Genomic DNA, 27,173 nt, shown 5'->3' on the forward strand with positions numbered 1-27,173 from the left:
GAAGAGAAAAGAAAAAAGAGAACAGAAGAGAAAAGAAGAAAAAAGTAGAGAAAAGAGAAAAGAGAAAAGAAGGGAAAACAGAGAAGAGAAAGAAAAGAAGAGAAAAGAAGAAAAAAGACAAAGGAAGTGAAAAGGGAAAAGAGAAATGAAGAGAAAAGAATAGAAAAGAAGAGAAGATAAAAGGGACAGAAGAGAAAATAAGTTTAAAGAGAAAAAGAGAGGAAAGAGAAAAGAGATAAGAGAAAATAGAAAAGAAGAGAAAAGAAGAGTAATGAGAAAAGAGAAAAGAGAAAAGAAGAGAATAGAGGAGAAAAGTGAAAAGAGAAAAGAAGAGAAAAGCTGAGAAAAGAAGCGAAAAGAATATGAGAAAAGAGTAAAGAGAAAAGAAGGGAAAATAAATGAAAAGAGAAAAGAGAAAAGAAGAGAAAAGAGAAAAGAAGAGAAAAAAAGAGTAAAAGAAGAGAAACGAGAAAAGAGAAAAGAAGAGAAAAGAGAAGAGACGAGAAAAGAAGACAAAAGAGAAAAGAGAAAAGAAGAGAAAAGAAGAGAAAAAAGGGTAAAAGAGAAAAAAGAAAAGCAAAGGAAGAGAAAAAAGAGAGGAAAGAGAAAAGAGATAAGAGGAAATAGAAAAGAAGAGAAAAGAAGAGTAATGAGAAAAGAGAATAGAGAAAAGAAGAGAATAGAGGAGAAAAGTGAAAAGAGAAATGAAGAGAAAAGCAGAGAAAAGAAGCGAAAAGAATAAGAGAAAAGAGTAAAGAGAAAAGAAGGGAAAATAAATGAAAAGAGAAAAGAGAAAAGAAGAGAAAAGAGAAAATAAGAGAAAAAAAGAGTAAAAGAAGAGAAACGAGAAAAGAGAAAAGAAGAGAAAAGAAGAGAAAAGAGAAGAGACGAGAAAAGAAGACAAAAGAGAAAAGAGAAAAGAAGAGAAAAGAAGAGAAAAAAGGGTAAAAAAGTAAAAAGAAAAGCAAAGGAAGAGAAAAAGAGAGGAAAGAGAAAAGAGATAAGAGGAAATAGAAAAGAAGAGAAAAGAAGAGTAATGAGAAAAGAGAAAAGAGAAAAGAAGAGAATAGAGGAGAAAAGAGAAAAGAAGAGAAAAGGGAAAAGAGAAAAGAAGAGAAAAGAATAGAAAAGAAGACAAAAGAGAAAAGAGAAGAGAAGAGAAAAGAAGAGAAAAGGGACAGAAGAGAAAATAAGTTACAAGAGAAAAGAGAAAAGAAGGGAAAAGAAAAGAAGAGAAAAGAATAGAAAAGAAGACAAAAGAGAAAAGAGAAGAGAAGAGAAAAGAAGAGAAAAGGGACAGAAGAGAAAATAAGTTACAAGAGAAAAGAGAAAAGAAGGGATAAGAAAAGAAGAGAAAAGAGAAAAGAAGAGAAAAGAGAAAAGAGAAAAGAAGTTAAAAGAAGAGAAAAGAAGTGAAAAGAATAAGAGAAAAGAGAAAAGAAGGGAATTTGATGAAAAGAGAAAAGAGAAAAGAAGAGAAAAGAGAAAAGAAGAGAAAAAAGAGTAAAAGAAGAGAAATGAGAAAAGAGAAAAGAAGAGAGAAGTAGAGAAAAGAGAAGAGACAAGAAGAGAAGAGAAAAGAGAAAAGAAGAGAAAAGAAGAGAAAAGAGAAAAGAGACAAGAAAAGAAGACAAAAGAGAAAAGAGAAAAGAAGAGAAAAGAGAGAAGAGAAATGAGAAAAGAAGAGAAAAGAAGAGAAAAGAGAAAAGGGAAAAGAAGAGAAAAGACAAAAGAGAAAAGAAGAGAAAAGATAGAAAGGAAGAGAAAGGAGAAAGAAGAGAAAAGCTGAGAAAAGAAGAGAAAAGAAGAGTAATAAGAGAAAAGAGAAAAAAGAAAGCGAAAAGTAGTGAAAAAGAGAGGAAAGAGAAAAGAGATAAGAGGAAATAGAAAAGAAGAGAAAAGAAGAGAAATGAGAAAAGAAGAGAATAGAGGAGAAAAGAGAAAAGAGAAAAGAAGAGAAAAGAAGACAAAAGAGAAAAGAAGATAAAAGGGACAGAAGAGAAAATAAGTTAAAAGAGAAAAGAGAAAAGAGAAAAGAAGGGAAAAGAATAAAGAGAAAAGAAGAGAAAAGAGAAGAGAAAAGAGAAAAGAGAAAAGACGAGAAAAGACAGTAGAGAAATGAGAAAAGAAGAGAAAAGAGAAAAGGGAAAAGAAGAGAAAAGAAAAAAAGAGAAAGAAGAGAAAAGAAGAAAAAGGAAGAGCAAAGAGAAAAGAAGAGAAACGAGAAAAGAAGAGAAAAGGGAAAAGAGAAAAGAAGAGAGAAGAATAGAAAAGAAGACAAAAGAGAAAAGAGAAGAGAAGAGAAAAGAAGATAAAAGGGACAGAAGAGAAAATAAGTTAAAAGAGAAAAGAGAAATGAAGGGAAAAGAAAAAAGAGAAAAGAAGAGAAAAGAAGAGAAAAGAGAAAAGAAGAGAAAAGAGAGAAGAGAAAAGAGAAAAGAAGAGAAAAGAGAGAAGAGAAAGAAAAGAAGAGAAAAGAGAAAAGAAGAGAAAAGAGAGAAGAGAAAAGAGAAAAGAAGAGAAAAGAGAGAAGAGAAAGAAAAGAAGAGAAAAGAAGAGAAAAGAGAAAGGAAGAGAACAGAGAAAAGGGAACAGAAAAGAGAAAGAAGAGAAAAGAAGAGATAAGCAGAGAAAAGAAGAGAAAAGAGAAATGAGAAAAGAAGAGAAAAGAGAAAAGAGAAGAGAGAAAAGAAGTGAAAAGGAGAGAAAAGGGAAAAGAGAAAAGAAGAGAAAAGAAGTGAAAAGAATAAGAGAAAAGAGAAAAGAAGAGAAAAGAGATAAGAGGAAAGAGAAAAGAAGAGAAAAGAGAGAAGAGAAAGAAAAGAAGAGAAAAGAAGAGAAAAGAGAAAGGAAGAGAACAGAGAAAAGGGAACAGAAAAGAGAAAGAAGAGAAAAGAAGAGAAAAAAGAGTAAAAGAAGAGAAATGAGAAAAGAGAAAAGAAGAGAGAAGAAGAGAAAAGAGAAGAGATAAGAAGAGAAGACAAAAGAGAAAAGAGAAAAGAAGAGAAAGTAAGAGAAAGGAGAAAAGAGACAAGAAAAGAAGACAAAAGAGAAAGGAGAAAAGAAGAGAAAAGAAGAGAAAAGAGAAAAGAGACAAGAAAAGAAGACAAAAGAGGAAAGAGAAAAGAAGGGAAAGGACAAAGTAGAGAAAAGATGAGAAAAGAAGTGGAAAGAGGAGAAAAGAGAAAAGAAGAGAAAAAAGAGAAAAGAGAAAAAAGAAAAGCGAAGGAAGAGAAAAAGAGAGGAAAGAGAAAAGAGATAAGAGGAAATAGAAAAGAAAAGAAGAGAAATGGGAAAAGAGAAAAGAGAAAAAAGAGAAAAGGGAAAAGAGAAAAGAAGAGAAAAGAATAGAAAAGAAGACAAAAGAGAAAAGAGAAGAGAAGAGAAAAGAAGATCAAAGGGACAGAAGAGAAAATAAGTTAAAAGAGAAAAGAGAAAAGAGAAAAGAAGGGAAAAGTAAAAAGAGAAAATAAGAGAAAAGAGAAGAGAAAAGAGAAAAGAAGAGAAAAGAAGAGAAAAGAGAAAAGGGAAAAGAAGAGAAAAGAAAAAAGAGAATAGAAGAGAAAAGAAGAAAAAAGAAGAGAAAAGAGAAAAGCAGAGAAAAGAGAAAAGAGAAAAGAAGAGAAAAGAGAGAAGAGAAAGAAAAGGTGAGAAAAGAAGTGAAAAGAGAAAGGAAGAGAAAAGGGAAAAGAGAAGAGAAGAGAAAAGAAGATAAAAGGGACAGAAGAGAAAATAAGTTAAAAGAGAAAAGAGAAAAGAGAAAAGAAGGGAAAAGAAAAAAAGAGAAAAGAAGAGGAAAGAGAAAATAAGAGAAAAGAAGAGAAAAGAGAGAAGAGAAATGAGAAAAGAAGAGAAAAGAAGAGAAAAGAGAAAAGGAAAAGAAGAGATAAGTGAAAAGAGAAAAGAAGTGAAAAGAAAAAAGAGAAAAGAGAAAAGAGAAATGAAGAGAAATGGGAAAAGAGAAAAGAAGAGAAAAGAATAGAAAAGAAGTAAAAAGAAGAGAAAAGAGAAAAGAAGAGAAAAGAAGAGAAAAAGGAAAAGAGAAAAGAAGATAAAAGAAGAGAAAAGAAGTGAAAAGAAGAAGAGAAATGAGAAAAGAGAAAAGAAGAGAAAAGACAAAATAGACAAGAAAAGAAGACAAAAGAGAAGAGAAAAGATAGAAAAGAAGAGAAACGACAAAGAAGAGAAAATCTGAGAAAAGAAGAGAAAAGAAGAGAAAAGAGAAAACAAGAGAAAAAATGAGAAAAGAGAGAAAAGAAAAGAGAAGTAAGAGAAAAAGAGGAAAGAGAAAAGAGATAAGAGGAAATAGAAAAGAAGAGAAAAGAAGAGAAATGAGAAAAGCGAAAAGAGAAAAGAAGAGAATAGAGGAGAAAAGAGAAAAGAAGAGAAAAGGGAAAAGAGAAAAGAATAGAAAAGAAGACAAAAGAGAAAAGAGAAGAGAAGAGAAAAGAAGATAAAAGGGAAAGAAGAGAAAATAAGTTAAAAGCGAAAAGAGAAAAGAAGGGACAGGAAAAAAGAGAAAAGAAGAGAAAAGAGAAGAGAAAAGAGAGAAGAGAATTGAGAAAGGAAGAGAAAAGAAGAGAAAAGTGAAAAGGGAAAAGAAGAGAAAAGAAAAAAGAGAACAGAAGAGAAAAGAAGAAAAAAGTAGAGAAAAGAGAAAAGAAGAGAAAAGAGAAAAGAGAAAAGAAGGGAAAACAGAGAAGAGAAAGAAAAGAAGAGAAAAGAAGAAAAAAGACAAAGGAAGTGAAAAGGGAAAAGAGAAATGAAGAGAAAAGAATAGAAAAGAAGAGAAGATAAAAGGGACAGAAGAGAAAATAAGTTTAAAGAGAAAAAGAGAGGAAAGAGAAAAGAGATAAGAGAAAATAGAAAAGAAGAGAAAAGAAGAGTAATGAGAAAAGAGAAAAGAGAAAAGAAGAGAATAGAGGAGAAAAGTGAAAAGAGAAAAGAAGAGAAAAGCTGAGAAAAGAAGCGAAAAGAATATGAGAAAAGAGTAAAGAGAAAAGAAGGGAAAATAAATGAAAAGAGAAAAGAGAAAAGAAGAGAAAAGAGAAAAGAAGAGAAAAAAAGAGTAAAAGAAGAGAAACGAGAAAAGAGAAAAGAAGAGAAAAGAGAAGAGACGAGAAAAGAAGACAAAAGAGAAAAGAGAAAAGAAGAGAAAAGAAGAGAAAAAAGGGTAAAAGAGAAAAAAGAAAAGCAAAGGAAGAGAAAAAGAGAGGAAAGAGAAAAGAGATAAGAGGAAATAGAAAAGAAGAGAAAAGAAGAGTAATGAGAAAAGAGAAAAGAGAAAAGAAGAGAAAAGCTGAGAAAAGAAGCGAAAAGAATATGAGAAAAGAGTAAAGAGAAAAGAAGGGAAAATAAATGAAAAGAGAAAAGAGAAAAGAAGAGAAAAGAGAAAAGAAGAGAAAAAAAGAGTAAAAGAAGACAAACGAGAAAAGAGAAAAGAAGAGAAAAGAGAAGAGACGAGAAAAGAAGACAAAAGAGAAAAGAGAAAAGAAGAGAAAATAGAAAAGAAGAGAAAAAAAGTGTAAAAGAAGAGAAACGAGAAAAGAGAAAAGAAGAGAAAAGAGAAGAGACGAGAAAAGAAGACAAAAGAGAAAAGAGAAAAGAAGAGAAAAGAAGAGAAAAAAGGGTAAAAGAGAAAAAAGAAAAGCAAAGGAAGAGAAAAAAGAGAGGAAAGAGAAAAGAGATAAGAGGAAATAGAAAAGAAGAGAAAAGAAGAGTAATGAGAAAAGAGAATAGAGAAAAGAAGAGAATAGAGGAGAAAAGTGAAAAGAGAAATGAAGAGAAAAGCAGAGAAAAGAAGCGAAAAGAATAAGAGAAAAGAGTAAAGAGAAAAGAAGGGAAAATAAATGAAAAGAGAAAAGAGAAAAGAAGAGAAAAGAGAAAATAAGAGAAAAAAAGAGTAAAAGAAGAGAAACGAGAAAAGAGAAAAGAAGAGAAAAGAAGAGAAAAGAGAAGAGACGAGAAAAGAAGACAAAAGAGAAAAGAGAAAAGAAGAGAAAAGAAGAGAAAAAAGGGTAAAAAAGTAAAAAGAAAAGCAAAGGAAGAGAAAAAGAGAGGAAAGAGAAAAGAGATAAGAGGAAATAGAAAAGAAGAGAAAAGAAGAGTAATGAGAAAAGAGAAAAGAGAAAAGAAGAGAATAGAGGAGAAAAGAGAAAAGAAGAGAAAAGGGAAAAGAGAAAAGAAGAGAAAAGAATAGAAAAGAAGACAAAAGAGAAAAGAGAAGAGAAGAGAAAAGAAGAGAAAAGGGACAGAAGAGAAAATAAGTTACAAGAGAAAAGAGAAAAGAAGGGAAAAGAAAAGAAGAGAAAAGAATAGAAAAGAAGACAAAAGAGAAAAGAGAAGAGAAGAGAAAAGAAGAGAAAAGGGACAGAAGAGAAAATAAGTTACAAGAGAAAAGAGAAAAGAAGGGATAAGAAAAGAAGAGAAAAGAGAAAAGAAGAGAAAAGAGAAAAGAGAAAAGAAGTTAAAAGAAGAGAAAAGAAGTGAAAAGAATAAGAGAAAAGAGAAAAGAAGGGAATTTGATGAAAAGAGAAAAGAGAAAAGAAGAGAAAAGAGAAAAGAAGAGAAAAAAGAGTAAAAGAAGAGAAATGAGAAAAGAGAAAAGAAGAGAGAAGTAGAGAAAAGAGAAGAGACAAGAAGAGAAGAGAAAAGAGAAAAGAAGAGAAAAGAAGAGAAAAGAGAAAAGAGACAAGAAAAGAAGACAAAAGAGAAAAGAGAAAAGAAGAGAAAAGAGAGAAGAGAAATGAGAAAAGAAGAGAAAAGAAGAGAAAAGAGAAAAGGGAAAAGAAGAGAAAAGACAAAAGAGAAAAGAAGAGAAAAGATAGAAAGGAAGAGAAAGGAGAAAGAAGAGAAAAGCTGAGAAAAGAAGAGAAAAGAAGAGTAATAAGAGAAAAGAGAAAAAAGAAAGCGAAAAGTAGTGAAAAAGAGAGGAAAGAGAAAAGAGATAAGAGGAAATAGAAAAGAAGAGAAAAGAAGAGAAATGAGAAAAGAAGAGAATAGAGGAGAAAAGAGAAAAGAGAAAAGAAGAGAAAAGAAGACAAAAGAGAAAAGAAGATAAAAGGGACAGAAGAGAAAATAAGTTAAAAGAGAAGAGAGAAAAGAGAAAAGAAGGGAAAAGAATAAAGAGAAAAGAAGAGAAAAGAGAAGAGAAAAGAGAAAAGAGAAAAGACGAGAAAAGACAGTAGAGAAATGAGAAAAGAAGAGAAAAGAGAAAAGGGAAAAGAAGAGAAAAGAAAAAAAGAGAAAGAAGAGAAAAGAAGAAAAAGGAAGAGCAAAGAGAAAAGAAGAGAAACGAGAAAAGAAGAGAAAAGGGAAAAGAGAAAAGAAGAGAGAAGAATAGAAAAGAAGACAAAAGAGAAAAGAGAAGAGAAGAGAAAAGAAGATAAAAGGGACAGAAGAGAAAATAAGTTAAAAGAGAAAAGAGAAATGAAGGGAAAAGAAAAAAGAGAAAAGAAGAGAAAAGAAGAGAAAAGAGAAAAGAAGAGAAAAGAGAGAAGAGAAAAGAGAAAAGAAGAGAAAAGAGAGAAGAGAAAGAAAAGAAGAGAAAAGAGAAAAGAAGAGAAAAGAGAGAAGAGAAAAGAGAAAAGAAGAGAAAAGAGAGAAGAGAAAGAAAAGAAGAGAAAAGAAGAGAAAAGAGAAAGGAAGAGAACAGAGAAAAGGGAACAGAAAAGAGAAAGAAGAGAAAAGAAGAGATAAGCAGAGAAAAGAAGAGAAAAGAGAAATGAGAAAAGAAGAGAAAAGAGAAAAGAGAAGAGAGAAAAGAAGAGAAAAGGAGAGAAAAGGGAAAAGAGAAAAGAAGAGAAAAGAAGTGAAAAGAATAAGAGAAAAGAGAAAAGAAGAGAAAAGAGATAAGAGGAAAGAGAAAAGAAGAGAAAAGAGAGAAGAGAAAGAAAAGAAGAGAAAAGAAGAGAAAAGAGAAAGGAAGAGAACAGAGAAAAGGGAACAGAAAAGAGAAAGAAGAGAAAAGAAGAGAAAAAAGAGTAAAAGAAGAGAAATGAGAAAAGAGAAAAGAAGAGAGAAGAAGAGAAAAGAGAAGAGATAAGAAGAGAAGACAAAAGAGAAAAGAGAAAAGAAGAGAAAGTAAGAGAAAGGAGAAAAGAGACAAGAAAAGAAGACAAAAGAGAAAGGAGAAAAGAAGAGAAAAGAGAAAAGAGACAAGAAAAGAAGACAAAAGAGGAAAGAGAAAAGAAGGGAAAGGACAAAGTAGAGAAAAGATGAGAAAAGAAGTGGAAAGAGGAGAAAAGAGAAAAGAAGAGAAAAAAGAGAAAAGAGAAAAAAGAAAAGCGAAGGAAGAGAAAAAGAGAGGAAAGAGAAAAGAGATAAGAGGAAATAGAAAAGAAAAGAAGAGAAATGGGAAAAGAGAAAAGAGAAAAAAAGAGAAAAGGGAAAAGAGAAAAGAAGAGAAAAGAATAGAAAAGAAGACAAAAGAGAAAAGAGAAGAGAAGAGAAAAGAAGATCAAAGGGACAGAAGAGAAAATAAGTTAAAAGAGAAAAGAGAAAAGAGAAAAGAAGGGAAAAGTAAAAAGAGAAAATAAGAGAAAAGAGAAGAGAAAAGAGAAAAGAAGAGAAAAGAAGAGAAAAGAGAAAAGGGAAAAGAAGAGAAAAGAAAAAAGAGAATAGAAGAGAAAAGAAGAAAAAAGAAGAGAAAAGAGAAAAGCAGAGAAAAGAGAAAAGAGAAAAGAAGAGAAAAGAGAGAAGAGAAAGAAAAGGTGAGAAAAGAAGTGAAAAGAGAAAGGAAGAGAAAAGGGAAAAGAGAAGAGAAGAGAAAAGAAGATAAAAGGGACAGAAGAGAAAATAAGTTAAAAGAGAAAAGAGAAAAGAGAAAAGAAGGGAAAAGAAAAAAAGAGAAAAGAAGAGGAAAGAGAAAATAAGAGAAAAGAAGAGAAAAGAGAGAAGAGAAATGAGAAAAGAAGAGAAAAGAAGAGAAAAGAGAAAAGGAAAAGAAGAGATAAGTGAAAAGAGAAAAGAAGTGAAAAGAAAAAAGAGAAAAGAGAAAAGAGAAATGAAGAGAAATGGGAAAAGAGAAAAGAAGAGAAAAGAATAGAAAAGAAGTAAAAAGAAGAGAAAAGAGAAAAGAAGAGAAAAGAAGAGAAAAAGGAAAAGAGAAAAGAAGATAAAAGAAGAGAAAAGAAGTGAAAAGAAGAAGAGAAATGAGAAAAGAGAAAAGAAGAGAAAAGAGAAAATAGACAAGAAAAGAAGACAAAAGAGAAGAGAAAAGATAGAAAAGAAGAGAAACGACAAAGAAGAGAAAATCTGAGAAAAGAAGAGAAAAGAAGAGAAAAGAGAAAACAAGAGAAAAAATGAGAAAAGAGAGAAAAGAAAAGAGAAGTAAGAGAAAAAGAGGAAAGAGAAAAGAGATAAGAGGAAATAGAAAAGAAGAGAAAAGAAGAGAAATGAGAAAAGCGAAAAGAGAAAAGAAGAGAATAGAGGAGAAAAGAGAAAAGAAGAGAAAAGGGAAAAGAGAAAAGAATAGAAAAGAAGACAAAAGAGAAAAGAGAAGAGGAGAGAAAAGAAGATAAAAGGGAAAGAAGAGAAAATAAGTTAAAAGCGAAAAGAGAAAAGAAGGGACAGGAAAAAAGAGAAAAGAAGAGAAAAGAGAAGAGAAAAGAGAGAAGAGAATTGAGAAAGGAAGAGAAAAGAAGAGAAAAGTGAAAAGGGAAAAGAAGAGAAAAGAAAAAAGAGAACAGAAGAGAAAAGAAGAAAAAAGTAGAGAAAAGAGAAAAGAAGAGAAAAGAGAAAAGAGAAAAGAAGGGAAAACAGAGAAGAGAAAGAAAAGAAGAGAAAAGAAGAAAAAAGACAAAGGAAGTGAAAAGGGAAAAGAGAAATGAAGAGAAAAGAATAGAAAAGAAGAGAAGATAAAAGGGACAGAAGAGAAAATAAGTTTAAAGAGAAAAAGAGAGGAAAGAGAAAAGAGATAAGAGAAAATAGAAAAGAAGAGAAAAGAAGAGTAACGAGAAAAGAGAAAAGAGAAAAGAAGAGAATAGAGGAGAAAAGTGAAAAGAGAAAAGAAGAGAAAAGCTGAGAAAAGAAGCGAAAAGAATATGAGAAAAGAGTAAAGAGAAAAGAAGGGAAAATAAATGAAAAGAGAAAAGAGAAAAGAAGAGAAAAGAGAAAAGAAGAGAAAAAAAGAGTAAAAGAAGACAAACGAGAAAAGAGAAAAGAAGAGAAAAGAGAAGAGACGAGAAAAGAAGACAAAAAAGAAAAGAGAAAAGAAGAGAAAATAGAAAAGAAGAGAAAAAAAGAGTAAAAGAAGAGAAACGAGAAAAGAGAAAAGAAGAGAAAAGAGAAGAGACGAGAAAAGAAGACAAAAGAGAAAAGAGAAAAGAAGAGAAAAGAAGAGAAAAAAGGGTAAAAGAGAAAAAAGAAAAGCAAAGGAAGAGAAAAAGAGAGGAAAGAGAAAAGAGATAAGAGGAAATAGAAAAGAAGAGAAAAGAAGAGTAATGAGAAAAGAGAAAAGAGAAAAGAAGAGAAAAGCTGAGAAAAGAAGCGAAAAGAATATGAGAAAAGAGTAAAGAGAAAAGAAGGGAAAATAAATGAAAAGAGAAAAGAGAAAAGAAGAGAAAAGAGAAAAGAAGAGAAAAAAAGAGTAAAAGAAGACAAACGAGAAAAGAGAAAAGAAGAGAAAAGAAGAGAAAAGAGAAGAGACGAGAAAAGAAGACAAAAGAGAAAAGAGAAAAGAAGAGAAAATAGAAAAGAAGAGAAAAAAAGTGTAAAAGAAGAGAAACGAGAAAAGAGAAAAGAAGAGAAAAGAGAAGAGACGAGAAAAGAAGACAAAAGAGAAAAGAGAAAAGAAGAGAAAAGAAGAGAAAAAAGGGTAAAAGAGAAAAAAGAAAAGCAAAGGAAGAGAAAAAAGAGAGGAAAGAGAAAAGAGATAAGAGGAAATAGAAAAGAAGAGAAAAGAAGAGTAATGAGAAAAGAGAATAGAGAAAAGAAGAGAATAGAGGAGAAAAGTGAAAAGAGAAATGAAGAGAAAAGCAGAGAAAAGAAGCGAAAAGAATAAGAGAAAAGAGTAAAGAGAAAAGAAGGGAAAATAAATGAAAAGAGAAAAGAGAAAAGAAGAGAAAAGAGAAAATAAGAGAAAAAAAGAGTAAAAGAAGAGAAACGAGAAAAGAGAAAAGAAGAGAAAAGAAGAGAAAAGAGAAGAGACGAGAAAAGAAGACAAAAGAGAAAAGAGAAAAGAAGAGAAAAGAAGAGAAAAAAGGGTAAAAAAGTAAAAAGAAAAGCAAAGGAAGAGAAAAAGAGAGGAAAGAGAAAAGAGATAAGAGGAAATAGAAAAGAAGAGAAAAGAAGAGTAATGAGAAAAGAGAAAAGAGAAAAGAAGAGAATAGAGGAGAAAAGAGAAAAGAAGAGAAAAGGGAAAAGAGAAAAGAAGAGAAAAGAATAGAAAAGAAGACAAAAGAGAAAAGAGAAGAGAAGAGAAAAGAAGAGAAAAGGGACAGAAGAGAAAATAAGTTACAAGAGAAAAGAGAAAAGAAGGGAAAAGAAAAGAAGAGAAAAGAATAGAAAAGAAGACAAAAGAGAAAAGAGAAGAGAAGAGAAAAGAAGAGAAAAGGGACAGAAGAGAAAATAAGTTACAAGAGAAAAGAGAAAAGAAGGGATAAGAAAAGAAGAGAAAAGAGAAAAGAAGAGAAAAGAGAAAAGAGAAAAGAAGTTAAAAGAAGAGAAAAGAAGTGAAAAGAATAAGAGAAAAGAGAAAAGAAGGGAATTTGATGAAAAGAGAAAAGAGAAAAGAAGAGAAAAGAGAAAAGAAGAGAAAAAAGAGTAAAAGAAGAGAAATGAGAAAAGAGAAAAGAAGAGAGAAGTAGAGAAAAGAGAAGAGACAAGAAGAGAAGAGAAAAGAGAAAAGAAGAGAAAAGAAGAGAAAAGAGAAAAGAGACAAGAAAAGAAGACAAAAGAGAAAAGAGAAAAGAAGAGAAAAGAGAGAAGAGAAATGAGAAAAGAAGAGAAAAGAAGAGAAAAGAGAAAAGGGAAAAGAAGAGAAAAGACAAAAGAGAAAAGAAGAGAAAAGATAGAAAGGAAGAGAAAGGAGAAAGAAGAGAAAAGCTGAGAAAAGAAGAGAAAAGAAGAGTAATAAGAGAAAAGAGAAAAAAGAAAGCGAAAAGTAGTGAAAAAGAGAGGAAAGAGAAAAGAGATAAGAGGAAATAGAAAAGAAGAGAAATGAGAAAAGAAGAGAATAGAGGAGAAAAGAGAAGAGACGAGAAAAGAAGACAAAAGAGAAAAGAGAAAAGAAGAGAAAAGAAGAGAAAAAAGGGTAAAAGAGAAAAAAGAAAAGCAAAGGAAGAGAAAAAAGAGAGGAAAGAGAAAAGAGATAAGAGGAAATAGAAAAGAAGAGAAAAGAAGAGTAATGAGAAAAGAGAATAGAGAAAAGAAGAGAATAGAGGAGAAAAGTGAAAAGAGAAATGAAGAGAAAAGCAGAGAAAAGAAGCGAAAAGAATAAGAGAAAAGAGTAAAGAGAAAAGAAGGGAAAATAAATGAAAAGAGAAAAGAGAAAAGAAGAGAAAAGAGAAAATAAGAGAAAAAAAGAGTAAAAGAAGAGAAACGAGAAAAGAGAAAAGAAGAGAAAAGAAGAGAAAAGAGAAGAGACGAGAAAAGAAGACAAAAGAGAAAAGAGAAAAGAAGAGAAAAGAAGAGAAAAAAGGGTAAAAAAGTAAAAAGAAAAGCAAAGGAAGAGAAAAAGAGAGGAAAGAGAAAAGAGATAAGAGGAAATAGAAAAGAAGAGAAAAGAAGAGTAATGAGAAAAGAGAAAAGAGAAAAGAAGAGAATAGAGGAGAAAAGAGAAAAGAAGAGAAAAGGGAAAAGAGAAAAGAAGAGAAAAGAATAGAAAAGAAGACAAAAGAGAAAAGAGAAGAGAAGAGAAAAGAAGAGAAAAGGGACAGAAGAGAAAATAAGTTACAAGAGAAAAGAGAAAAGAAGGGAAAAGAAAAGAAGAGAAAAGAATAGAAAAGAAGACAAAAGAGAAAAGAGAAGAGAAGAGAAAAGAAGAGAAAAGGGACAGAAGAGAAAATAAGTTACAAGAGAAAAGAGAAAAGAAGGGATAAGAAAAGAAGAGAAAAGAGAAAAGAAGAGAAAAGAGAAAAGAGAAAAGAAGTTAAAAGAAGAGAAAAGAAGTGAAAAGAATAAGAGAAAAGAGAAAAGAAGGGAATTTGATGAAAAGAGAAAAGAGAAAAGAAGAGAAAAGAGAAAAGAAGAGAAAAAAGAGTAAAAGAAGAGAAATGAGAAAAGAGAAAAGAAGAGAGAAGTAGAGAAAAGAGAAGAGACAAGAAGAGAAGAGAAAAGAGAAAAGAAGAGAAAAGAAGAGAAAAGAGAAAAGAGACAAGAAAAGAAGACAAAAGAGAAAAGAGAAAAGAAGAGAAAAGAGAGAAGAGAAATGAGAAAAGAAGAGAAAAGAAGAGAAAAGAGAAAAGGGAAAAGAAGAGAAAAGACAAAAGAGAAAAGAAGAGAAAAGATAGAAAGGAAGAGAAAGGAGAAAGAAGAGAAAAGCTGAGAAAAGAAGAGAAAAGAAGAGTAATAAGAGAAAAGAGAAAAAAGAAAGCGAAAAGTAGTGAAAAAGAGAGGAAAGAGAAAAGAGATAAGAGGAAATAGAAAAGAAGAGAAATGAGAAAAGAAGAGAATAGAGGAGAAAAGAGAAAAGAGAAAAGAAGAGAAAAGAAGACAAAAGAGAAAAGAAGATAAAAGGGACAGAAGAGAAAATAAGTTAAAAGAGAAAAGAGAAAAGAGAAAAGAAGGGAAAAGAATAAAGAGAAAAGAAGAGAAAAGAGAAGAGAAAAGAGAAAAGAGAAAAGACGAGAAAAGACAGTAGAGAAATGAGAAAAGAAGAGAAAAGAGAAAAGGGAAAAGAAGAGAAAAGAAAAAAAGAGAAAGAAGAGAAAAGAAGAAAAAGGAAGAGCAAAGAGAAAAGAAGAGAAACGAGAAAAGAAGAGAAAAGGGAAAAGAGAAAAGAAGAGAGAAGAATAGAAAAGAAGACAAAAGAGAAAAGAGAAGAGAAGAGAAAAGAAGATAAAAGGGACAGAAGAGAAAATAAGTTAAAAGAGAAAAGAGAAATGAAGGGAAAAGAAAAAAGAGAAAAGAAGAGAAAAGAAGAGAAAAGAGAAAAGAAGAGAAAAGAGAGAAGAGAAAAGAGAAAAGAAGAGAAAAGAGAGAAGAGAAAGAAAAGAAGAGAAAAGAGAAAAGAAGAGAAAAGAGAGAAGAGAAAAGAGAAAAGAAGAGAAAAGAGAGAAGAGAAAGAAAAGAAGAGAAAAGAAGAGAAAAGAGAAAGGAAGAGAACAGAGAAAAGGGAACAGAAAAGAGAATGAAGAGAAAAGAAGAGATAAGCAGAGAAAAGAAGAGAAAAGAGAAATGAGAAAAGAAGAGAAAAGAGAAAAGAGAAGAGAGAAAAGAAGAGAAAAGGAGAGAAAAGGGAAAAGAGAAAAGAAGAGAAAAGAAGTGAAAAGAATAAGAGAAAAGAGAAAAGAAGAGAAAAGAGATAAGAGGAAAGAGAAAAGAAGAGAAAAGAGAGAAGAGAAAGAAAAGAAGAGAAAAGAAGAGAAAAGAGAAAGGAAGAGAACAGAGAAAAGGGAACAGAAAAGAGAAAGAAGAGAAAAGAAGAGAAAAAAGAGTAAAAGAAGAGAAATGAGAAAAGAGAAAAGAAGAGAGAAGAAGAGAAAAGAGAAGAGATAAGAAGAGAAGACAAAAGAGAAAAGAGAAAAGAAGAGAAAGTAAGAGAAAGGAGAAAAGAGACAAGAAAAGAAGACAAAAGAGGAAAGAGAAAAGAAGGGAAAGGACAAAGTAGAGAAAAGATGAGAAAAGAAGTGGAAAGAGGAGAAAAGAGAAAAGAAGAGAAAAAAGAGAAAAGAGAAAAAAGAAAAGCGAAGGAAGAGAAAAAGAGAGGAAAGAGAAAAGAGATAAGAGGAAATAGAAAAGAAAAGAAGAGAAATGGGAAAAGAGAAAAGAGAAAAAAAGAGAAAAGGGAAAAGAGAAAAGAAGAGAAAAGAATAGAAAAGAAGACAAAAGAGAAAAGAGAAGAGAAGAGAAAAGAAGATCAAAGGGACAGAAGAGAAAATAAGTTAAAAGAGAAAAGAGAAAAGAGAAAAGAAGGGAAAAGTAAAAAGAGAAAATAAGAGAAAAGAGAAGAGAAAAGAGAAAAGAAGAGAAAAGAAGAGAAAAGAGAAAAGGGAAAAGAAGAGAAAAGAAAAAAGAGAATAGAAGAGAAAAGAAGAAAAAAGAAGAGAAAAGAGAAAAGCAGAGAAAAGAGAAAAGAGAAAAGAAGAGAAAAGAGAGAAGAGAAAGAAAAGGTGAGAAAAGAAGTGAAAAGAGAAAGGAAGAGAAAAGGGAAAAGAGAAGAGAAGAGAAAAGAAGATAAAAGGGACAGAAGAGAAAATAAGTTAAAAGAGAAAAGAGAAAAGAGAAAAGAAGGGAAAAGAAAAAAAGAGAAAAGAAGAGGAAAGAGAAAATAAGAGAAAAGAAGAGAAAAGAGAGAAGAGAAATGAGAAAAGAAGAGAAAAGAAGAGAAAAGAGAAAAGGAAAAGAAGAGATAAGTGAAAAGAGAAAAGAAGTGAAAAGAAAAAAGAGAAAAGAGAAAAGAGAAATGAAGAGAAATGGGAAAAGAGAAAAGAAGAGAAAAGAATAGAAAAGAAGTAAAAAGAAGAGAAAAGAGAAAAGAAGAGAAAAGAAGAGAAAAAGGAAAAGAGAAAAGAAGATAAAAGAAGAGAAAAGAAGTGAAAAGAAGAAGAGAAATGAGAAAAGAGAAAAGAAGAGAAAAGAGAAAATAGACAAGAAAAGAAGACAAAAGAGAAGAGAAAAGATAGAAAAGAAGAGAAACGACAAAGAAGAGAAAATCTGAGAAAAGAAGAGAAAAGAAGAGAAAAGAGAAAACAAGAGAAAAAATGAGAAAAGAGAGAAAAGAAAAGAGAAGTAAGAGAAAAAGAGGAAAGAGAAAAGAGATAAGAGGAAATAGAAAAGAAGAGAAAAGAAGAGAAATGAGAAAAGCGAAAAGAGAAAAGAAGAGAATAGAGGAGAAAAGAGAAAAGAAGAGAAAAGGGAAAAGAGAAAAGAATAGAAAAGAAGACAAAAGAGAAAAGAGAAGAGGAGAGAAAAGAAGATAAAAGGGAAAGAAGAGAAAATAAGTTAAAAGCGAAAAGAGAAAAGAAGGGACAGGAAAAAAGAGAAAAGAAGAGAAAAGAGAAGAGAAAAGAGAGAAGAGAATTGAGAAAGGAAGAGAAAAGAAGAGAAAAGTGAAAAGGGAAAAGAAGAGAAAAGAAAAAAGAGAACAGAAGAGAAAAGAAGAAAAAAGTAGAGAAAAGAGAAAAGAAGAGAAAAGAGAAAAGAGAAAAGAAGGGAAAACAGAGAAGAGAAAGAAAAGAAGAGAAAAGAAGAAAAAAGACAAAGGAAGTGAAAAGGGAAAAGAGAAATGAAGAGAAAAGAATAGAAAAGAAGAGAAGATAAAAGGGACAGAAGAGAAAATAAGTTTAAAGAGAAAAAGAGAGGAAAGAGAAAAGAGATAAGAGAAAATAGAAAAGAAGAGAAAAGAAGAGTAACGAGAAAAGAGAAAAAAGAAGAGAATAGAGGAGAAAAGTGAAAAGAGAAAAGAAGAGAAAAGCTGAGAAAAGAAGCGAAAAGAATATGAGAAAAGAGTAAAGAGAAAAGAAGGGAAAATAAATGAAAAGAGAAAAGAGAAAAGAAGAGAAAAGAGAAAAGAAGAGAAAAAAAGAGTAAAAGAAGACAAACGAGAAAAGAGAAAAGAAGAGAAAAGAGAAGAGACGAGAAAAGAAGACAAAAAAGAAAAGAGAAAAGAAGAGAAAATAGAAAAGAAGAGAAAAAAAGAGTAAAAGAAGAGAAACGAGAAAAGAGAAAAGAAGAGAAAAGAGAAGAGACGAGAAAAGAAGACAAAAGACAAAAGAGAAAAGAAGAGAAAAGAAGAGAAAAAAGGGTAAAAGAGAAAAAAGAAAAGCAAAGGAAGAGAAAAAGAGAGGAAAGAGAAAAGAGATAAGAGGAAATAGAAAAGAAGAGAAAAGAAGAGTAATGAGAAAAGAGAAAAGAGAAAAGAAGAGAAAAGCTGAGAAAAGAAGCGAAAAGAATATGAGAAAAGAGTAAAGAGAAAAGAAGGGAAAATAAATGAAAAGAGAAAAGAGAAAAGAAGAGAAAAGAGAAAAGAAGAGAAAAAAAGAGTAAAAGAAGACAAACGAGAAAAGAGAAAAGAAGAGAAAAGAAGAGAAAAGAGAAGAGACGAGAAAAGAAGACAAAAGAGAAAAGAGAAAAGAAGAGAAAATAGAAAAGAAGAGAAAAAAAGTGTAAAAGAAGAGAAACGAGAAAAGAGAAAAGAAGAGAAAAGAGAAGAGACGAGAAAAGAAGACAAAAGAGAAAAGAGAAAAGAAGAGAAAAGAAGAGAAAAAAGGGTAAAAGAGAAAAAAGAAAAGCAAAGGAAGAGAAAAAAGAGAGGAAAGAGAAAAGAGATAAGAGGAAATAGAAAAGAAGAGAAAAGAAGAGTAATGAGAAAAGAGAATAGAGAAAAGAAGAGAATAGAGGAGAAAAGTGAAAAGAGAAATGAAGAGAAAAGCAGAGAAAAGAAGCGAAAAGAATAAGAGAAAAGAGTAAAGAGAAAAGAAGGGAAAATAAATGAAAAGAGAAAAGAGAAAAGAAGAGAAAAGAGAAAATAAGAGAAAAAAAGAGTAAAAGAAGAGAAACGAGAAAAGAGAAAAGAAGAGAAAAGAAGAGAAAAGAGAAGAGACGAGAAAAGAAGACAAAAAAGAAAAGAGAAAAGAAGAGAAAAGAAGAGAAAAAAGGGTAAAAAAGTAAAAAGAAAAGCAAAGGAAGAGAAAAAGAGAGGAAAGAGAAAAGAGATAAGAGGAAATAGAAAAGAAGAGAAAAGAAGAGTAATGAGAAAAGAGAAAAGAGAAAAGAAGAGAATAGAGGAGAAAAGAGAAAAGAAGAGAAAAGGGAAAAGAGAAAAGAAGAGAAAAGAATAGAAAAGAAGACAAAAGAGAAAAGAGAAGAGAAGAGAAAAGAAGAGAAAAGGGACAGAAGAGAAAATAAGTTACAAGAGAAAAGAGAAAAGAAGGGAAAAGAAAAGAAGAGAAAAGAATAGAAAAGAAGACAAAAGAGAAAAGAGAAGAGAAGAGAAAAGAAGAGAAAAGGGACAGAAGAGAAAATAAGTTACAAGAGAAAAGAGAAAAGAAGGGATAAGAAAAGAAGAGAAAAGAGAAAAGAAGAGAAAAGAGAAAAGAGAAAAGAAGTTAAAAGAAGAGAAAAGAAGTGAAAAGAATAAGAGAAAAGAGAAAAGAAGGGAATTTGATGAAAAGAGAAAAGAGAAAAGAAGAGAAAAGAGAAAAGAAGAGAAAAAAGAGTAAAAGAAGAGAAATGAGAAAAGAGAAAAGAAGAGAGAAGTAGAGAAAAGAGAAGAGACAAGAAGAGAAGAGAAAAGAGAAAAGAAGAGAAAAGAAGAGAAAAGAGAAAAGAGACAAGAAAAGAAGACAAAAGAGAAAAGAGAAAAGAAGAGAAAAGAGAGAAGAGAAATGAGAAAAGAAGAGAAAAGAAGAGAAAAGAGAAAAGGGAAAAGAAGAGAAAAGACAAAAGAGAAAAGAAGAGAAAAGATAGAAAGGAAGAGAAAGGAGAAAGAAGAGAAAAGCTGAGAAAAGAAGAGAAAAGAAGAGTAATAAGAGAAAAGAGAAAAAAGAAAGCGAAAAGTAGTGAAAAAGAGAGGAAAGAGAAAAGAGATAAGAGGAAATAGAAAAGAAGAGAAAAGAAGAGAAATGAGAAAAGAAGAGAATAGAGGAGAAAAGAGAAAAGAGAAAAGAAGAGAAAAGAAGACAAAAGAGAAAAGAAGATAAAAGGGACAGAAGAGAAAATAAGTTAAAAGAGAAAAGAGAAAAGAGAAAAGAAGGGAAAAGAATAAAGAGAAAAGAAGAGAAAAGAGAAGAGAAAAGAGAAAAGAGAAAAGACGAGAAAAGACAGTAGAGAAATGAGAAAAGAAGAGAAAAGAGAAAAGGGAAAAGAAGAGAAAAGAAAAAAAGAGAAAGAAGAGAAAAGAAGAAAAAGGAAGAGCAAAGAGAAAAGAAGAGAAACGAGAAAAGAAGAGAAAAGGGAAAAGAGAAAAGAAGAGAGAAGAATAGAAAAGAAGACAAAAGAGAAAAGAGAAGAGAAGAGAAAAGAAGATAAAAGGGACAGAAGAGAAAATAAGTTAAAAGAGAAAAGAGAAATGAAGGGAAAAGAAAAAAGAGAAAAGAAGAGAAAAGAAGAGAAAAGAGAAAAGAAGAGAAAAGAGAGAAGAGAAAAGAGAAAAGAAGAGAAAAGAGAGAAGAGAAAGAAAAGAAGAGAAAAGAGAAAAGAAGAGAAAAGAGAGAAGAGAAAAGAGAAAAGAAGAGAAAAGAGAGAAGAGAAAGAAAAGAAGAGAAAAGAAGAGAAAAGAGAAAGGAAGAGAACAGAGAAAAGGGAACAGAAAAGAGAAAGAAGAGAAAAGAAGAGATAAGCAGAGAAAAGAAGAGAAAAGAGAAATGAGAAAAGAAGAGAAAAGAGAAAAGAGAAGAGAGAAAAGAAGAGAAAAGGAGAGAAAAGGGAAAAGAGAAAAGAAGAGAAAAGAAGTGAAAAGAATAAGAGAAAAGAGAAAAGAAGAGAAAAGAAGAGAAATGAGAAAAGGGAAAAGAGAAAAGAAGAGAAAAGAGAAAAGAGAACAGAAAAGAGAAAGAAGAGAAAAGAAGAGAAAAGCAGAGAAAAGAAGAGAAAAGAGAAACGAGAAAAGAAGAGAAAAGAGAAAAGAGAAGAGAGAAAAGAAGAGAAAAGGAGAGAAAAGGGAAAAGAGAAAAGAAGAGAAAAGAGAAAAGAAGAGAAAAAAGAGTAAAAGAAGAGAAATGAGAAAAGAGAAAAGAAGAGAGAAGAAGAGAAAAGAGAAGAGATAAGAAGAGAAGACAAAAGAGAAAAGAGAAAAGAAGAGAAAGTAAGAGAAAGGAGAAAAGAGACAAGAAAAGAAGACAAAAGAGAAAGGAGAAAAGAAGAGAAAAGAAGAGAAAAGAGAAAAGAGACAAGAAAAGAAGACAAAAGAGGAAAGAGAAAAGAAGGGAAAGGACAAAGTAGAGAAAAGCTGAGAAAAGAAGAGGAAAGAGGAGAAAAGAGAAAAGAAGAGAAAAAAGAGAAAAGAGAAAAAAGAAAAGCGAAGGAAGAGAAAAAGAGAGGAAAGAGAAAAGAGATAAGAGGAAATAGAAAAGAAAAGAAGAGAAATGGGAAAAGAGAAAAGAGAAAAGAAGAGAAAAGGGAAAAGAGGAAATAGAAAAGAAGAGAAAAGAAGAGTAAAGAGAAAAGAGAAAAGAAGAGAATGGAGGAGAAAAGAGAAAAGAGAAAAGAAGAGAAAAGGGAAAAGAGAAAAGAAGAGAAAAGAATAGAAAAGAGGACAAAAGAGAAAAGAGAAGAGAAAAGAAGAGAAAAGGGACAGAAGAGAAAATAAGTTAAAAGAGAAAAGAGAAAAGAAGGGAAAAGGAAAGAAGAGAAAAGAGAAAAGAAGAGAAAAGGGAAAAGAGAAATGAGAAAAGATGAGGAAAGAAGAGAAAAGACAAAAGGGAAAAGAAGGGAAAAGAAAAAGAGAATAGAAGAGAAACGAAGAAGAACAGCAAAGAGAAAAGAAGAGAAAAGAGAAAAGAGAGAAGAAATGAAGAGAAAAGAGAAAGGTAGAGAAATGGGAAAAGAGAAAAGAAGAGAAAAGAATAGAAAAGAAGACAAAAGAGAGAAGAGAAGAGAAAAGAAGATAAAAGAGACAGAAGAGAAAATAAGTTAAAAGCGAAAAGAGTAAACAAGAGAAAAGAAAAAAAAGAAAAGAAGAGAAAAGAGAAGATAAAAAAGAAAAGAGAAGATAAAAAAGAAAAGAGAAAAGAATAGAAAAGAAGAGAAAAGAGAGAAGAGAAATGAGAAAAGAAGAGAAAAGAAGAGAAAAGAGAAAGGTAGAGAAAAGGGAAAAGAGAAAAGAAGAGAAAAGAATAGAAAAGAAGACAAAAGAGAAAAGAGAAGAGAAGAGAAAAGAAGATCAAAGGGACAGAAGAGAAAATAAGTTAAAAGAGAAAAGAGAAAAGAGAAAAGAAGGGAAAAGTAAAAAGAGAAAATAAGAGAAAAGAGAAGATAAAAGAGAAAAGAAGAGAAAAGAAGAGAAAAGAGAAAAGGGAAAAGAAGAGAAAAGAAAAAAGAGAATAGAAGAGAAAAGAAGAAAAAAGAAGAGAAAAGAGAAAAGCAGAGAAAAGAGAAAAGAGAAAAGAAGAGAAAAGAGAGAAGAGAAAGAAAAGGTGAGAAAAGAAGTGAAAAGAGAAAGGAAGAGAAAAGGGAAAAGAGAAGAGAAGAGAAAAGAAGATAAAAGGGACAGAAGAGAAAATAAGTTAAAAGAGAAAAGAGAAAAGAGAAAAGAAGGGAAAAGAAAAAAGAGAAAAGAAGAGGAAAGAGAAAAGAAGAGAAAAGAAGAGAAAAGAGAGAAGAGAAATGAGAAAAGAAGAGAAAAGAAGAGAAAAGAGAAAAGGAAAAGAAGAGATAAGAGAAAAGAGAAAAGAAGTGAAAAGAAAAAAGAGAAAAGAGAAAAGAGAAATGAAGAGAAATGGGAAAAGAGAAAAGAAGAGAAAAGAATAGAAAAGAAGTAAAAAGAAGAGAAAAGAGAAAAGAAGAGAAAAGAAGAGAAAAGAAGAGAAAAGAAGTGAAAAGAAGAAGAGAAATGAGAAAAGAGAAAAGAAGAGAAAAGAAGTGAAAAGAAGAAGAGAAATGAGAAAAGAGAAAAGAAGAGAAAAGAAGAGAAAAGAGAAAATAGACAAGAAAAGAAGACAAAAGAGAAGAGAAAAGAGAAAAGAAGAGAAAAGAGAGAAGAGAAAGAAAAGAAGAGAAAAGAAGAGAAAAGAGAAAGGAAGAGAACAGAGAAAAGGGAACAGAAAAGAGAAAGAAGAGAAAAGAAGAGATAAGCAGAGAAAAGAAGAGAAAAGAGAAATGAGAAAAGAAGAGAAAAGAGAAAAGAGAAGAGAGAAAAGAAGAGAAAAGGAGAGAAAAGGGAAAAGAGAAAAGAAGAGAAAAGAAGTGAAAAGAATAAGAGAAAAGAGAAAAGAAGAGAAAAGAGATAAGAGGAAAGAGAAAAGAAGAGAAAAGAGAGAAGAGAAAGAAAAGAAGAGAAAAGAAGAGAAAAGAGAAAGGAAGAGAACAGAGAAAAGGGAACAGAAAAGAGAAAGAAGAGAAAAGAAGAGAAAAAAGAGTAAAAGAAGAGAAATGAGAAAAGAGAAAAGAAGAGAGAAGAAGAGAAAAGAGAAGAGATAAGAAGAGAAGACAAAAGAGAAAAGAGAAAAGAAGAGAAAGTAAGAGAAAGGAGAAAAGAGACAAGAAAAGAAGACAAAAGAGAAAGGAGAAAAGAAGAGAAAGGAAGAGAAAAGAGAAAAGAGACAAGAAAAGAAGACAAAAGAGGAAAGAGAAAAGAAGGGAAAGGACAAAGTAGAGAAAAGATGAGAAAAGAAGTGGAAAGAGGAGAAAAGAGAAAAGAAGAGAAAAAAGAGAAAAGAGAAAAAAGAAAAGCGAAGGAAGAGAAAAAGAGAGGAAAGAGAAAAGAGATAAGAGGAAATAGAAAAGAAAAGAAGAGAAATGGGAAAAGAGAAAAGAGAAAAAAAGAGAAAAGGGAAAAGAGAAAAGAAGAGAAAAGAATAGAAAAGAAGACAAAAGAGAAAAGAGAAGAGAAGAGAAAAGAAGATCAAAGGGACAGAAGAGAAAATAAGTTAAAAGAGAAAAGAGAAAAGAGAAAAGAAGGGAAAAGTAAAAAGAGAAAATAAGAGAAAAGAGAAGAGAAAAGAGAAAAGAAGAGAAAAGAAGAAAAAAGAAGAGAAAAGGGAAAAGAAGAGAAAAGAAAAAAGAGAATAGAAGAGAAAAGAAGAAAAAAGAAGAGAAAAGAGAAAAGCAGAGAAAAGAGAAAAGAGAAAAGAAGAGAAAAGAGAGAAGAGAAAGAAAAGGTGAGAAAAGAAGTGAAAAGAGAAAGGAAGAGAAAAGGGAAAAGAGAAGAGAAGAGAAAAGAAGATAAAAGGGACAGAAGAGAAAATAAGTTAAAAGAGAAAAGAGAAAAGAGAAAAGAAGGGAAAAGAAAAAAAGAGAAAAGAAGAGGAAAGAGAAAATAAGAGAAAAGAAGAGAAAAGAGAGAAAAGAAATGAGAAAAGAAGAGAAAAGAAGAGAAAAGAGAAAAGGAAAAGAAGAGATAAGTGAAAAGAGAAAAGAAGTGAAAAGAAAAAAGAGAAAAGAGAAAAGAGAAATGAAGAGAAATGGGAAAAGAGAAAAGAAGAGAAAAGAATAGAAAAGAAGTAAAAAGAAGAGAAAAGAGAAAAGAAGAGAAAAGAAGAGAAAAAGGAAAAGAGAAAAGAAGATAAAAGAAGAGAAAAGAAGTGAAAAGAAGAAGAGAAATGAGAAAAGAGAAAAGAAGAGAAAAGAGAAAATAGACAAGAAAAGAAGACAAAAGAGAAGAGAAAAGATAGAAAAGAAGAGAAACGACAAAGAAGAGAAAATCTGAGAAAAGAAGAGAAAAGAAGAGAAAAGAGAAAACAAGAGAAAAAATGAGAAAAGAGAGAAAAGAAAAGAGAAGTAAGAGAAAAAGAGGAAAGAGAAAAGAGATAAGAGGAAATAGAAAAGAAGAGAAAAGAAGAGAAATGAGAAAAGCGAAAAGAGAAAAGAAGAGAATAGAGGAGAAAAGAGAAAAGAAGAGAAAAGGGAAAAGAGAAAAGAATAGAAAAGAAGACAAAAGAGAAAAGAGAAGAGAAGAGAAAAGAAGATAAAAGGGAAAGAAGAGAAAATAAGTTAAAAGCGAAAAGAGAAAAGAAGGGACAGGAAAAAAGAGAAAAGAAGAGAAAAGAGAAGAGAAAAGAGAGAAGAGAATTGAGAAAGGAAGAGAAAAGAAGAGAAAAGTGAAAAGGGAAAAGAAGAGAAAAGAAAAAAGAGAACAGAAGAGAAAAGAAGAAAAAAGTAGAGAAAAGAGAAAAGAGAAAAGAAGGGAAAACAGAGAAGAGAAAGAAAAGAAGAGAAAAGAAGAAAAAAGACAAAGGAAGTGAAAAGGGAAAAGAGAAATGAAGAGAAAAGAATAGAAAAGAAGAGAAGATAAAAGGGACAGAAGAGAAAATAAGTTTAAAGAGAAAAAGAGAGGAAAGAGAAAAGAGATAAGAGAAAATAGAAAAGAAGAGAAAAGAAGAGTAATGAGAAAAGAGAAAAGAGAAAAGAAGAGAATAGAGGAGAAAAGTGAAAAGAGAAAAGAAGAGAAAAGCTGAGAAAAGAAGCGAAAAGAATATGAGAAAAGAGTAAAGAGAAAAGAAGGGAAAATAAATGAAAAGAGAAAAGAGAAAAGAAGAGAAAAGAGAAAAGAAGAGAAAAAAAGAGTAAAAGAAGAGAAACGAGAAAAGAGAAAAGAAGAGAAAAGAGAAGAGACGAGAAAAGAAGACAAAAGAGAAAAGAGAAAAGAAGAGAAAAGAAGAGAAAAAAGGGTAAAAGAGAAAAAAGAAAAGCAAAGGAAGAGAAAAAGAGAGGAAAGAGAAAAGAGATAAGAGGAAATAGAAAAGAAGAGAAAAGAAGAGTAATGAGAAAAGAGAAAAGAGAAAAGAAGAGAAAAGCTGAGAAAAGAAGCGAAAAGAATATGAGAAAAGAGTAAAGAGAAAAGAAGGGAAAATAAATGAAAAGAGAAAAGAGAAAAGAAGAGAAAAGAGAAAAGAAGAGGAAAAAAGAGTAAAAGAAGACAAACGAGAAAAGAGAAAAGAAGAGAAAAGAAGAGAAAAGAGAAGAGACGAGAAAAGAAGACAAAAGAGAAAAGAGAAAAGAAGAGAAAATAGAAAAGAAGAGAAAAAAAGTGTAAAAGAAGAGAAACGAGAAAAGAGAAAAGAAGAGAAAAGAGAAGAGACGAGAAAAGAAGACAAAAGAGAAAAGAGAAAAGAAGAGAAAAGAAGAGAAAAAAGGGTAAAAGAGAAAAAAGAAAAGCAAAGGAAGAGAAAAAAGAGAGGAAAGAGAAAAGAGATAAGAGGAAATAGAAAAGAAGAGAAAAGAAGAGTAATGAGAAAAGAGAATAGAGAAAAGAAGAGAATAGAGGAGAAAAGTGAAAAGAGAAATGAAGAGAAAAGCAGAGAAAAGAAGCGAAAAGAATAAGAGAAAAGAGTAAAGAGAAAAGAAGGGAAAATAAATGAAAAGAGAAAAGAGAAAAGAAGAGAAAAGAGAAAATAAGAGAAAAAAAGAGTAAAAGAAGAGAAACGAGAAAAGAGAAAAGAAGAGAAAAGAAGAGAAAAGAGAAGAGACGAGAAAAGAAGACAAAAGAGAAAAGAGAAAAGAAGAGAAAAGAAGAGAAAAAAGGGTAAAAAAGTAAAAAGAAAAGCAAAGGAAGAGAAAAAGAGAGGAAAGAGAAAAGAGATAAGAGGAAATAGAAAAGAAGAGAAAAGAAGAGTAATGAGAAAAGAGAAAAGAGAAAAGAAGAGAATAGAGGAGAAAAGAGAAAAGAAGAGAAAAGGGAAAAGAGAAAAGAAGAGAAAAGAATAGAAAAGAAGACAAAAGAGAAAAGAGAAGAGAAGAGAAAAGAAGAGAAAAGGGACAGAAGAGAAAATAAGTTACAAGAGAAAAGAGAAAAGAAGGGAAAAGAAAAGAAGAGAAAAGAATAGAAAAGAAGACAAAAGAGAAAAGAGAAGAGAAGAGAAAAGAAGAGAAAAGGGACAGAAGAGAAAATAAGTTACAAGAGAAAAGAGAAAAGAAGGGATAAGAAAAGAAGAGAAAAGAGAAAAGAAGAGAAAAGAGAAAAGAGAAAAGAAGTTAAAAGAAGAGAAAAGAAGTGAAAAGAATAAGAGAAAAGAGAAAAGAAGGGAATTTGATGAAAAGAGAAAAGAGAAAAGAAGAGAAAAGAGAAAAGAAGAGAAAAAAGAGTAAAAGAAGAGAAATGAGAAAAGAGAAAAGAAGAGAGAAGTAGAGAAAAGAGAAGAGACAAGAAGAGAAGAGAAAAGAGAAAAGAAGAGAAAAGAAGAGAAAAGAGAAAAGAGACAAGAAAAGAAGACAAAAGAGAAAAGAGAAAAGAAGAGAAAAGAGAGAAGAGAAATGAGAAAAGAAGAGAAAAGAAGAGAAAAGAGAAAAGGGAAAAGAAGAGAAAAGACAAAAGAGAAAAGAAGAGAAAAGATAGAAAGGAAGAGAAAGGAGAAAGAAGAGAAAAGCTGAGAAAAGAAGAGAAAAGAAGAGTAATAAGAGAAAAGAGAAAAAAGAAAGCGAAAAGTAGTGAAAAAGAGAGGAAAGAGAAAAGAGATAAGAGGAAATAGAAAAGAAGAGAAAAGAAGAGAAATGAGAAAAGAAGAGAATAGAGGAGAAAAGAGAAAAGAGAAAAGAAGAGAAAAGAAGACAAAAGAGAAAAGAAGATAAAAGGGACAGAAGAGAAAATAAGTTAAAAGAGAAAAGAGAAAAGAGAAAAGAAGGGAAAAGAATAAAGAGAAAAGAAGAGAAAAGAGAAGAGAAAAGAGAAAAGAGAAAAGACGAGAAAAGACAGTAGAGAAATGAGAAAAGAAGAGAAAAGAGAAAAGGGAAAAGAAGAGAAAAGAAAAAAAGAGAAAGAAGAGAAAAGAAGAAAAAGGAAGAGCAAAGAGAAAAGAAGAGAAACGAGAAAAGAAGAGAAAAGGGAAAAGAGAAAAGAAGAGAGAAGAATAGAAAAGAAGACAAAAGAGAAAAGAGAAGAGAAGAGAAAAGAAGATAAAAGGGACAGAAGAGAAAATAAGTTAAAAGAGAAAAGAGAAATGAAGGGAAAAGAAAAAAGAGAAAAGAAGAGAAAAGAAGAGAAAAGAGAAAAGAAGAGAAAAGAGAGAAGAGAAAAGAGAAAAGAAGAGAAAAGAGAGAAGAGAAAGAAAAGAAGAGAAAAGAGAAAAGAAGAGAAAAGAGAGAAGAGAAAAGAGAAAAGAAGAGAAAAGAGAGAAGAGAAAGAAAAGAAGAGAAAAGAAGAGAAAAGAGAAAGGAAGAGAACAGAGAAAAGGGAACAGAAAAGAGAAAGAAGAGAAAAGAAGAGATAAGCAGAGAAAAGAAGAGAAAAGAGAAATGAGAAAAGAAGAGAAAAGAGAAAAGAGAAGAGAGAAAAGAAGAGAAAAGGAGAGAAAAGGGAAAAGAGAAAAGAAGAGAAAAGAAGTGAAAAGAATAAGAGAAAAGAGAAAAGAAGAGAAAAGAGATAAGAGGAAAGAGAAAAGAAGAGAAAAGAGAGAAGAGAAAGAAAAGAAGAGAAAAGA

The sequence above is a fragment of the Chiloscyllium punctatum genome, chromosome 48, assembly GCF_047496795.1.
Source record: "Chiloscyllium punctatum isolate Juve2018m chromosome 48, sChiPun1.3, whole genome shotgun sequence".
Lineage (NCBI taxonomy): Eukaryota > Metazoa > Chordata > Chondrichthyes > Orectolobiformes > Hemiscylliidae > Chiloscyllium > Chiloscyllium punctatum.